The sequence below is a fragment of the Mobula birostris genome, chromosome 16 (genome assembly GCF_030028105.1).
Source record: "Mobula birostris isolate sMobBir1 chromosome 16, sMobBir1.hap1, whole genome shotgun sequence".
NCBI lineage: Eukaryota > Metazoa > Chordata > Chondrichthyes > Myliobatiformes > Myliobatidae > Mobula > Mobula birostris.
Window position 1 is genome coordinate 13,945,266 of NC_092385.1, and position 12,542 is coordinate 13,957,807.

Below are 12,542 nucleotides of genomic sequence, written 5' to 3' on the forward strand. Positions count from 1 at the left end.
ATTTCCTACCAGTGAAACCCTTAATGCTGTGCTGCAGCAGCTGACTCTCCTAGGGAGACTTGGCAGCACCACATACTTTTAATGGGTTACAAATCCCGTTATCACTCACTCCTAGTGAGTTGCAAACAGTGCTTTATTAGATTCTATCCAATGTCAACTGACTTAGTACTTTTTCCTACATTTATTAACGGCTATTTCTAATTTAATCAGAGTTAACTTTTGCACTGATTTCTCAGCAGTGAATGGCTCAATTATTAATATAGCGTACAGGGATTTGATATAGAATAACAGTGGATGACCTATTGAAGTAATGTGCATGATTTATACTACAGAGGGCTAATTTCTTTCTCAAGGTAATGGATGCCCATTTGGCTGTGTATGAAATTCATTTTCTGAGTCATTCACCATGACTATCAATAAATAATGATACCTTAAGTGGGGATGAGTGCACAGCTCACTGCAGTTACTGGGTTAATTGGAAATGCAATAATTCTGCTAACTTCGTAAAAATGCAGGCATTTTCTTCTCAAACAATAAGACCATTAGGAGCAGAATGAGCCTATTCAGCCCATCGAATCTGCTCTGCCATCCCATCATGGCCAATTTATTATCTCTCTCAACCCCATTCTCCTGGCTTCTCCTTGCAACCTTTGACATCCTTACTAAACAGAACCGATCATCCCCTGCTTTAAGTACACCCATTGAGCTGGTCTCCACAGCCGCCTGTGGCAATGAATTCCACAGATTCGCCACCCTCTGAGTGAAGAACCAGAGCTCCACAAATAAAGTATTTGGGATGGTCTCCAGTGGAAACTTCTAATTTCCTTCAAAAGTTGAAACAGATTGGGAGGGCCAGCTTGTGCGAAGTATATCTGAGATCCGAGGAAGTCAGAGTCCTGACCTGAAGTTCATTGGCTTTTAGAAGGGTGGGCGTGTGACTAGAGCTTAGAATTTTGTCTAAAATTAATTGCAAGATCCCTTTTGAATCAGGTTTATCGCATTGTGTAGGCGAGAGATTTTGTGAATAACTGCCAAATCTATTTTTGTATGGGGTCCTATGATGCAGTGATCTGAATCACGGGGAATCAAACCACACATTAAAAGTGAATGATGCTTCCTGATTAATCTTTAGAGGATTTGTTTCTGTAACTCAATTCTAAAGGTATACTCGGCACTAGGTGCTGGTGGGAAATAGCTAACTTGAATTTTAATGATATTGCATGACATCATTGTGATGAAATTGATGGATAACACTTCTGCTGAACCAAAAAAAACACAAAGCTTTGATGGGAAGGCATGCAATTACCAAATGTGAATCAGCCCGATTATTCTCTTCAAATATGAATCTGCCATGTGTTCACAGAATTCCATGTCTTGCAGTGGGTTTTAATTCCACCTACCACAAATGTGGTCTGTAAGGAGTTTGTATGTTCTTTCCGTGACTGCGTGGTTTCCTCCGGGTGCTCCGGTTTCCTCCCACAGTCCGATGATGTACCGGTTGGTAGGTTAACTCATGATTGTAAATTGTCCTGCGATAAGGCTAGGATTAAAGCAGGGAATTTCTAGGCAGAGTGGCTAGAAGGGCCTATTCCATGCTGTACCTGTAATGAAGGCTTGTGAGTTTGCTCAAAGGTCCCCGAAACCAAGCTTATGTGCCTTGAAAGCCTTGAAAAAGAAATCTAAAAAAAAAGACGTTTTAATATATTACTATCATCTAGGATCCAAGGTTACATCAGCCTTAACACATTCCAAAAATCTCAAGCAACACACGCAAAATGCTGGAGGAAATCAGAAGGCCAGGAAGCATCTATGGAAAGAAATTACAGTCGATGTTTTGGGCTGAAACCCTTAGGCAGGACAGTACAAAAATCTCATTTTATATTTGACTGTACATTCTAGGTTAAAGATGCTATATGTTATTTTTATGCACATTGGAGTGTCATTTATGCAAATTATTTATCTAAATTTAAACAATGAAAATGAATAAAGAATCAACACCCTGCATCCTGCTTGAACTTATTTGCTTCAAGCATTTCAAAATTGTAAAGTCACCTCAGCTCCTTGGTTTTCTCTCCTGAGTCCAAACCATTGGAGCATTCAGATCAAAACATGATGAAAACTATTGAATATTTTTGGCCTCTTATCTTATTTCGCTGGCCAGTTGTGCATTGGCATCTGCACCGGACTTCAAGATGAGTCGTCCCGGGTTTGAATCTCGCCATCTCCTTACACCCTTTCCATCCGCGCTGGGTTGTGCATCGAGCTAGCCACTCGGCCTCAGATAAAACAAACAATTGCCACTAGGCTCGGAGAGAAACTCAACAACAACAACTCAGCTTGTCGTATTTGAGTGGACTTTCCTGGTAGCTTCTATCTCAAGTTGTTGCCATTAAGATTAAGATAGCATTAAGCCATGATCCTGCCAGCTTAATGGAAAATGGTAAAGAAAGCAAGAGGTCGAACATGGAAATGAGATTCGGTGTCAGTCTTGGCTCATTGGTACATCTTGCACTAAAGAGTCACCCCATCTGACATCTTAAACATTGACTTCTGTAGTGAGGAGATGCTATTCCCTTCAGTGGATGTTCCTTCAAGCATTCCACTCAGAGAAAATAATGTGGGTCAATAAATATAAAGACATTGTCACTAGTAAATAATTTAATTCCATAAAAACAAGTGCACTTTCTGAAGCAAGAAGAATAGTTGAGGTCATCCATATCTGTCTTCACTTTAATGAGTGCATGGAATATTTGGAGAATGGATGAAAAATATCCATGATCAGTCTTATTCATCTTTCTCCTTTATGTTTAGATGAGTGGTGAGAGGATGCGAACAATGCTGTAAACGGCATAAGTTTTGTTTCAATTATTTCTGTTCACATTAATCTCCTATTTTAGAGTAGTTTGAAAGAGCCTTGTTTTCACCAACAGCAGCAGAATAAAAAGTCAGTACTTATTTTCAGATGCACCGCTTCTTTACAAATTACTTTTCACAGCTCGTTTCCGGGGCTAATTTTTAACTTGCTTCATGTCCATATTAAGTAATCGGGAGATCATTGTTGCATCAGTTATTAGGTAGATTTTCCCTTCTGTTTGTAAAGGGCAGTGCAATTAAGTTACTTGCATCAGAAAGTAGATAGAGCATTACTTGTAAGTAGAGTGAAATAAGCATATTGATCTTTAGTCCTCATTCTGATCCCAAGAGATAGCAAAGTAAACCAACTGTTAATGGGTGTTTGAGATTGTCAGTATGCTTTAAGATTATTTAGACAGAATTATCCCTCAAGTCAAGTCAAGTTTATTGTCATTTAACTATGTGCATGTATACTGTCAAATCCTCACCACCCAGCGCACGCTCGTTTCTCGCTGCTGCCAAGAGGTAGAAGGTACAAGAGCCTCAGGACGTGCACCATCAGTTTCAAGAACAGTTATTACCTCTCAACCATTAGGCTCTTGAACAAAAGGGTAAACACACTCATCTATTGAGACGTTCCCACAACCAATAACTCTTTATCTTGTTATTTTATGCTCTTGGCATTTATTGCTATTTATTTAACTTTGCATTTGCACAGTTTGTTGCCTTTTATGCTCTACTTGATCTTCCGTTGATCCTGTTATAGTTACTACTCTAAAGATTTGATGAGTATGCCAGCAGGAAAAAGAACCTTAGAGTTATATAATGGTGACAGATATGCACTCTGATAAGAAAACTTACTTTGAAACTTTGAAATGAGACAACATTTCTCTGAACCAGGGTGTAAAGCACAGTAGTGCATACAAACACATATAACGCACAATAATTTAGGATAAAATCTACTGATGAATTAAGCATAAATAAATAAAGTAAAATGCATAAATCAAATATTGTTGGGTACAGAACAGATTAACCGCTGATACGCCGAATGAGATGTGGCATGGAGCTCAGAAGCTTAATGCTCTAGGGAAGAAACTTTTTCCCATCCTGACCATACTTGTTCTTATGTATTGGATTCTCTTGCCTGATGGTAGAAAGTCGAAGAGGATGCTGGATGAATGGGTGGGATCCTTGATAATACTAAGGGTCCTGCGTATGCAGTGCTTCTAATAAATGCCCCACTGTATGGTAGGGAGATATCTATGATCCTCTCAGCCATTCTTATAGCACTTTGTAGGGTCTTCCGATCTGATGCTCAACTGCTCCCACACCAGAAGGAGATAACTTATGACACATTGAACTTACTTATGATCCATGATCTCAGATTCATTTTCTCAGATGGTAATGAGGAGGTGTAAAGCAGTGAGATAGATTGCCAATTATATGATATCCCAAAACGACCTTGCAATCAATGTCAGCAAGACCAATGAAGTGATTGTGGACACTCTCAAATGTCTACAGAGGTACTGTGGAGAGCATTCAAACTGGTATGGTGGGAGGAGGGGAGGCATTGAACAGGATTGAAATAAGCTGCAGGAAGTTGTAAACTTTGCCAGCTCCATCATGGACACTAGCCTCCCCAGCATTCAGGATATCTTTAAGGAGCCTCAAAGAGAAGCATTCTTTACCCAGGGTGTGCCCTCTTCTCATTGCTATCATTAGGAAGGAGGTACAGGAGCCTGAAGGCTCACCAGTTCAGCAACAGCTTCTTCCCCTCTGCCATCAGATTTCTGAATGGACACTGAACCCATGAGCAGTTCTTATTATTATGTATTGCAATGTACTGCTGCCACTAAACAACACATTTCACAACATACGCCAGTGATATAAGCCTGATTCCGATTCTGACTTCAGTGAGAGAAAGTCAGGAGAGCACAAACACCAGTCCTCGTGAGGGGTCAACAGTGGAATGGGTGCAGAACTTTAAGTTCCTGGCATCAATACCTCAGAGGATCCATCCTGGGCCCAACATATTGATGCAAGCATAAAGAAGGCATGCCGGCCACTATATGTACTTCATTAGCAGTTTGAGAAGAATTGATGCCAAAAACTCTGGCAAATTTCTACAGATGTGCTACGGAAAGCATCCTAACTGTTTGCACCTCTGCCTGGTATGGCGGCTTCAATGCACGGGATCACAAGAAGCTGAAGAGGGTTGTAGACTCCGCCAGTTCTATCACGGGGGCTCTAGCCTCCCCACTATCAAAGACATTTTCAAAAGGTGTCCTCAAGTCGGTGGAATCCTTCATTCAGGATGAATGGTCTTATGGTATTATGATCATCATTCAGGACATGCCCTCTTCTCATTTCTACCATTAGGGAGGAGAATCAGGAACCTGAAGATGCACACTCAATGTTTTAGGAACAATTTCTTCCCCACGTCCCCAACCCCACCATCAAATTTCTGAATGGTCTATGAACTCATGAACACTATCATTCCCTTTTGCACTAATTATGTACTTAGTGCAGCAGCTCTCTGGTGAAATGATATCATATTTGTAAGTAGGATGCCATACACAATTCTGATTTGATGGAGACAGACGTGAGAAGCACAGAGGAACATCTGGAGAAATTTCTGAAATGCCTGGTTCGCAGCCGCTGCTACTGTGCGATCGAGAATCTTCCGGAGGAAAGGCCTCAAAATCCCCGGCTTTGCCTGTTGCTGGCGACCGAGGCTTGGGTGGAAGCGTTCGGCAGAGATGGTGCTCGGTACTCGGTGTCGGAGGGCTGATCGGAGCTCAAAGTTTTCGGATGACTCAGAGTCGGACTGTGGTCGGGCATGGCAAGGAGAGTTTTCTTCCTTCTCCCGTCTGCGTGAGATGTGGGACTTTCGAGAGACTTTGAACTTTTTTACTGTGCTCATGGCCTGTTCTTCATCAAGTTATGGTATTGTTGCACTGTTGTAACTATATGTTATAATTATGTGGTTTTTGTTAGTTTTTCAGTCTTGGTCTGTCCTGTGTTTCTGTGATATCACACCAGTGGAATATTGTATTGTTTCTTAATGCATGCATTACTAAATGACAATAAAAGGGGACTGCGTGTCCTCATAATCTAATATTTCTTATTGTAAGTTATAGTAGTTTTTATGACTTGCACTGTACAACTACAAAAAAAAAATCCATGATATATGTCAGTGATAATAAACTTGATTCTGAATTCTGCCCTTTTAGTGATAAGTCGGACAGAGGTAAGAGACCAAAGTGTAGGATCAGAATACTTCAATGATTCTCTATTTTGACTCTCTGCAATGCCATCTTGCAATGCCTTTCACACTCATTCTAGCCTTTCAGGATTGTTTGCAACTGTTCCTAAATGGATGATCGATCTCTCTTGTGCTCTCCTGAGTGAGATCAAAGGCAAGTATTTCTGCAATATGATGGACCAAACTTAAGATATGCATAAAGTCTATAGAACGGAGTTATTGGCTGCCTATTCTTGTGTCCTGATGCTGGGAAGCATGCAGTCAATAGTTGAAATTACGCTTGTTCCTCACTTGAGTCAGAGTTGATAAAATTATTTTTTAATTATTATGTAATGTCTGGATAACCTCCCCATGCTACAGAGAACAGTGCTGTGAGACATTGATGAGATTTGCTTCAGCCTATAAGGAGACCTTTTGGCAATGAATTTCTGAGTTAAGATTCAAAGTTCAGTGTTCAAGGTAAATTTGTCGTCAAAGCATGTATGTCACCATATATAACCCGGAGGTTCACTTTCTTGCAGACATTCACAGCAGAACAAATAAACACAATAGAATGAATGAAAAACTACGCACAAACAAAAACTGACAACCAATGTGCAAAAGAAGACGAACTGTGTAAATACAAAAAAAATTACTACAATGGATTCCGGTTAATTGGGACACATTGGGACCAATACACTTTGGCCCAGTTGAGTAGCTGCCACCAATTAGCCAAATTTTCATGGAAATAGTTAACCTATAAAATGACAAACTATGGTTTAAATGAGTACCACATTATGTATTCATATGAAACACAAAACAAATTTGACACTACCAATACTACTACAGTACTATAAAATTGTGTATTAGTTTCTAATATTTATTGATGGAGGAATTCATTCACAGGGTACGCTACCATGTTCTTTTGATTGACTGTAAATGAACAAAATCAGCGCAGACACCTAGTGAAGATAATGGACTGCCTTCATTCAATTAATCTTCCAAATCTTCATTTTCATTGTAACATTCAGGATAATTGTCAATAGCTTCAAATCCTTCCTAATTTGGCCTGTCCCCTAAAACCCTCACTAATTTTTATAGATGCACTGGAGAAAACATTCTTCTAGGGTGCATCACAACTTGGTATGGAAGTTGTCCTATCCAAGACCAGAAGAAGCTGCAGAAGATCGTGAACACGGCCCAGCACATCACACAAACCAATCTTCCATCCTTGGACTCACTTTACACCGCACACTGTCGGAGCAGTGCTACCAGGATAATCAAGGACACGACCCACCCAGCCAACACACTTTTCGTCCCTTTTCCCTCCAGGAGAAGGCTCAGGAGCTTGAAGACTCGTACGGCCAGATTTGGGAACAGCTTCTTTCCAACTGTGATAAGACTGCTGAACGGATCCTGACCCGGATCTGGGCCGTACCCTCCAAATATCTGGACCCGCCTCGGTTTTTTTGCACTATCTTACTTTCCCTTTTCGATTTTCTATTTATGATTTATAATTTAAATTTTTACTATTTACTATCGATTTGTACTCCAGGGAATGCGAAGCGCAGAATCAAGTATCGCTATGATGATTGTACGATCTAGTATCAATTGTTTGGCGACAATAAAGTATAAAGTACAGTACTTAATTCCTAATTTGCTGATGTAGTGAAATAATTAGATTTTCACTCCTGACAGTTCCTGGCATTTCCAAGCCTGAATCCTTGAAACCGCAGTGAGCATAAGAAACCATTCTGAATTGTCCTACTGCTTATTTCTTGCTGACTACCAGTGACATTACTCACTGCTTTTTGAACACAAACACACGCAACTGATGCGATTTAAGCTGTTCACTCTAAGCACGGTGTCGTGTCTAGCAGCCACACAAGGGCACTCGGCTGACACTAGTTAGAAACTGTTCTGCAGCAGTCTCCTGCTCGAACTACGTAGGTGGCAGATAAATGAAGGGAATCCTGACTTTTTTTCTTGATTAGTTTTTATTCTTTAAGAGTTGTCCCAAGTAAGCAGCTGTCCTGATTAAGTGATGACTCAACTAACAAGAATCCACTGTATTGAGATCACGAGTAGTTATGGAATCTGTTCAAGTGTTGAGCTGAGTGAAGTTATCCATGCTGGTTCATAAGCCTGTTGGTTGAAGGGTAATAACTGTTCCTGAACTTGGTGGTGTAGGATCTGAGGCTCCTGTATTCATTTGCGATGGTAGCAGTGAGAAGAGAGCATGGCCTGGATGGTGGAGGTCCTTGATGATGGTTGCTGTTTTCTTGTGACAGCGCTCCTTGTTCAATGGTAAGGTAATAGTGACTTCCACACCGAGAACAGTCTGGCAATGAGAGTGTGGCTGACAATCCTCCTGCAGAACGTCGCATACCTAAGTAATGATAGGTGTGCAAAGCCTGAAGTTGCAAACACATCAATCAAAAGAGAACTCTCAATGGGAATGAATACCTTGGAAGAATCTCAGGGACTTACTTCTTTGTGGGTGGGCATACCTTGCTTCCTTTGCCAAGGTTCCCAACTCACCCTTAGTGGATAACCATGCCCACAACACTCCCGGTAACTGGGTCACGACTGTGGCACCCATGGAATAAATAAGTGCTAGGAAGGGAAACTACTTCTTGCTAATCGTAATTCAAAGGTGTTTGACCACCTTACAATGAGTCCTAAAGGCTTCCGGGCACATCTCACAAACCTGGCATTAAATAGTGAAAAAGAAACAAACTAATGGGGGATAGTTCTCACTTTATGAAGACGGTTCTATGATGGCTGCCCAATTCATGTTGGTGTGGTCCAGGGGATCTCCACCCGGGGTCCACAGACCCCTCTGTTAATGGTAGGGGTGCATAGCACAAAAAATTGGGGATCCCTGGTGTGGGCAGAAATGGGTGTTATGTAGATAAATGACATGTAGGGCAGCAGAGAGGTGCTACTCGTTCAGCTGCTGCCTTAGGTTCAATCCTGACCTCTGCTGCTCTGTGTGTGGAGTTTGGACATTTCCTTTCAGAGCACGGGGCTCCCCAGGTGCTCTGTTTTCCTCCCATATCACCCCCCCCCTGGAAAAATGTGCAATTTGGTAGGTTAACATTGCAGAACCATCTTCCTGGTCTTTGGATCTCATCTGCCCAGTTGGCCGGAGCTGGCTGTGCATGCTGGGACGACAGGCATGTCCCTACTTCACTGGGGCATGAGGCATACCGGCGACCCACATCGGGTTCAGCCCGCCTGTCGAAGCGGTGTACCGGGGCGTGGCTGCCGTCACATGCAAACAGCTACCTGGAACCACAGGTGAGAGCTGAGTGTCTGGTGGGGACCAAAGGCGAGTGAGCTGCCCCCGAATGCACACAACAAACCCCTCCACCAGAAGTGCTACGCCTCCCTGGGCACCTCATTCACCCTATGGTAGAATTAGTGTAAAAAAAATGGATTCTTGATGGAGTCACTGAGGACTTGTTGGGCAAAACAAAAAACCTGTTTTTGTGCTGTATCTGTCTAAGACTTTATGACTCTATTTAGTGAGTGTCTGAGACTGTCAAGCTTTAGATAAATATTGACTGCAAGTGCCCATTCCAGTTTTCTGTTAGCCTGTTTTCATCCAGTAATTATCTTCAGCACGATTTACACCAAGTAAAATTGAACTCGGACACTGTAGCACCCAAAAGTGGGTGTTACGTGATGCTAATTCTAGGCTCGTATGTTTAATTTTGTCTTATAAAAGCAGAAAAAACTTCCTCTTTCCTGACATGACTTATCCTGGAATAAAATAGAAACTTGCAATGTGGGCGTACATAAAATAAACTAAATATTGGAGCAATTAACTTATTTCTTTGCACTGCCGAGACATTAACCACTTTCAAGAACTTTCTGAGTATAATATGACTTATATTCTACCTCCATTCTTCATAAACATCTTTTATAATATTTCATACAAATTAATAAAATTGATTCATAACCTGCAAATGTAATGTGATATCACATTTAAGGAAGACAGCAGCACTGACCCTGCTGTTCAAGGAAGGATTGAGTACATAATGGAGTTGAATACCGTTTACTAGCATGTAGTCTGCTCGACTCTTATTATGAGAGGAGTGGTTATACAAGAAATTGCAACAGAGGAAAATGGTGTTTGACTAATCGGCTAAAGTTTTTATGAGATTGTAACCAATAGGAGAGCTGGGACAGGATATGATAGCTGGTATTGTGTCATATGAGGGAGGGAGGAGAAGATGGCGGTGCGACGGCAGAGCGTACGGCCACTTCGGTGATGATGTCTGTTATCTGTCAAGTAGGGGACTGTGCACAATTCTTATTTGATGGAGACAGACGTGAGAGTACGGAAGAACATCTGGAAAACTTCTGAAATGACCGCTTCGCTGCCGCTGCTACTGTGTGGTAACCGGAATCTCCGGAGCTGAAGGCCCCGAAATCCTCGGCTTTGCGTGTTTCAGCGGCCGGGGTGAGGTCGAAGGCGCTCGGCAGAGGATGGCGCTCGGGAGGCTGTATCGGAGGGCTGGTCAGAAGCTTGAAGTTTTCGGATGGACGGACTCAGTGTCGGCTGTGGTCGGCTGCTTCCAAGGCATCGGCAAGTTGACGGTGCCTGGAGGTTTATGGCAGGGAGTTTCTCCCTTTGGCCGCCGCTATCAGGGACTTGGGAGTCGATCGACTCGGGGACTTTTGAGACTTTATTTACCGTGCCCATGGTTTGTTCTTCATCAAATTATGGTATTGCTTTGCACTGCTGTAACTATATGTTATAATTATGTGGTTCTGTCAGTGTTAGTCTTTGGTCTGTCCTGTTTTCTGCGATATCACTCTGGAGGAACATTTTATCATTTCTTAATGCATGTATGCATTTCTAAATGACAATAAAAGAGGACTGAGTGTTGTCATAATCTAAAAAAAAATGTTTTTAAATATTTGATAGATGCCGTAAAATTGGGGCTCGTGGAATTTTTATTTACACAATGTATTGAAGAATACAGGAGTGAAAATGGAATGGAAATTATATTGGGCATCTTATTAAACAATGGAGCAGGCTTATAGAACATAGACTAGTGCAGCACAGGACAGGCCCTTCAGCCCATAATGTTGTGCCGACCTTTGAATGATGGTTGGATGATAATTTAAGTGCCAGGCCGAATCGGAAAGGTCGGGATCAGGCTCAATTGTGGTGGCAGGGTCCAGGCCCCAGAGGTTGAGCATACCGAAGTGATTGAACTCTATGTTTGGATGACGTTTTGGGCACCGGGCCAGACTGAAAAGATCAGGATGTCGGGGCCAAGGGTGAGGAATGGGCCGGCTCACTTCTTTGCTGAATTAAGGGTCTGAGGACAGACTCTCTGTGCACTTCAGTTCAGAACGCTATTTGCTTGCACTCATTGGTTGCATGATTTCTTTCTTCTTCCTGCGCATTAGGTGTTTTATGGTCTTTTTTTAGGGGTTCCATTGGGTTTCTTTGTTTCGTGGCTGCCTGTTAGGAAATGAATCTCAGGATTGTATAATGTATACATTACTTTGATAAGAAATGTACTTTGAACTTTGAACTTTGTACCCTAAGGTCAATCTGACTCTTCCCTCCCACATTGCCCTGTTACCTGTAGCTCTTAAACCTGACTAATAAAAGCCAACACACCATACGTCTTCTTAACCATCCTACAGCAACCTTTGAAGGGGCTATGGATCCAAGCTCCCTCTCTTTCTCCACACTGCTAAGAATCCTGCCACTAACCCTGCATTTTGATTTCAAGTTTGACCTTCCAAAGTGAATCACTTCACACTTCTCCAGACTGGGCTCCATCTGTCTCTTCTCAGCCCCGTTACGCATCCTATCAATGCTCCATTGTAGCATACAGCAGCCTTCTACACTATCCACAACACCACCAACCTTTGTATTATCTGCAAACTCACTAATCCACCCTTCCACTTCTTCATGGAGGTCAATTACAACATCCCCAAAGAGCAGGGGCCACAGCGAGATCCTTATGTAGCACCACTGGTCACCAACTTCCAAGCAGAGCATGCTAACACCCTCTGCCTTCTGTGGGTAGGGTTTGAGGTGACGACTAGCCTAATCTTGCTCCTAATTATTCTAATGAAGGTTAGCAACCTGTTCACATGATTGTGGTCATGAGGGATGTGGCAGCCAAAGCTAACATAAGGCTAAAAGTCTAGATGCCATGTGTTCTCACCAAGTTCTAAATAGCTCTGGGATCGATAGAATTTACCCTCAGAATGTATGAATCAAATAATTCCTTGTAGAACCACTGGATAGACATCAGTGTTCTTTGGCTCAGTGGTGTATGAAGGAGTAAGAGGACCTGATGTAATGCATCCACAAACAACCCGATGAAACTACGCTGGGCGGGTAAGGAAGAATTTCACTTTTATCCCAATGAAATAAGCATGTTTATTAAAAGAAAAACAAGAAATT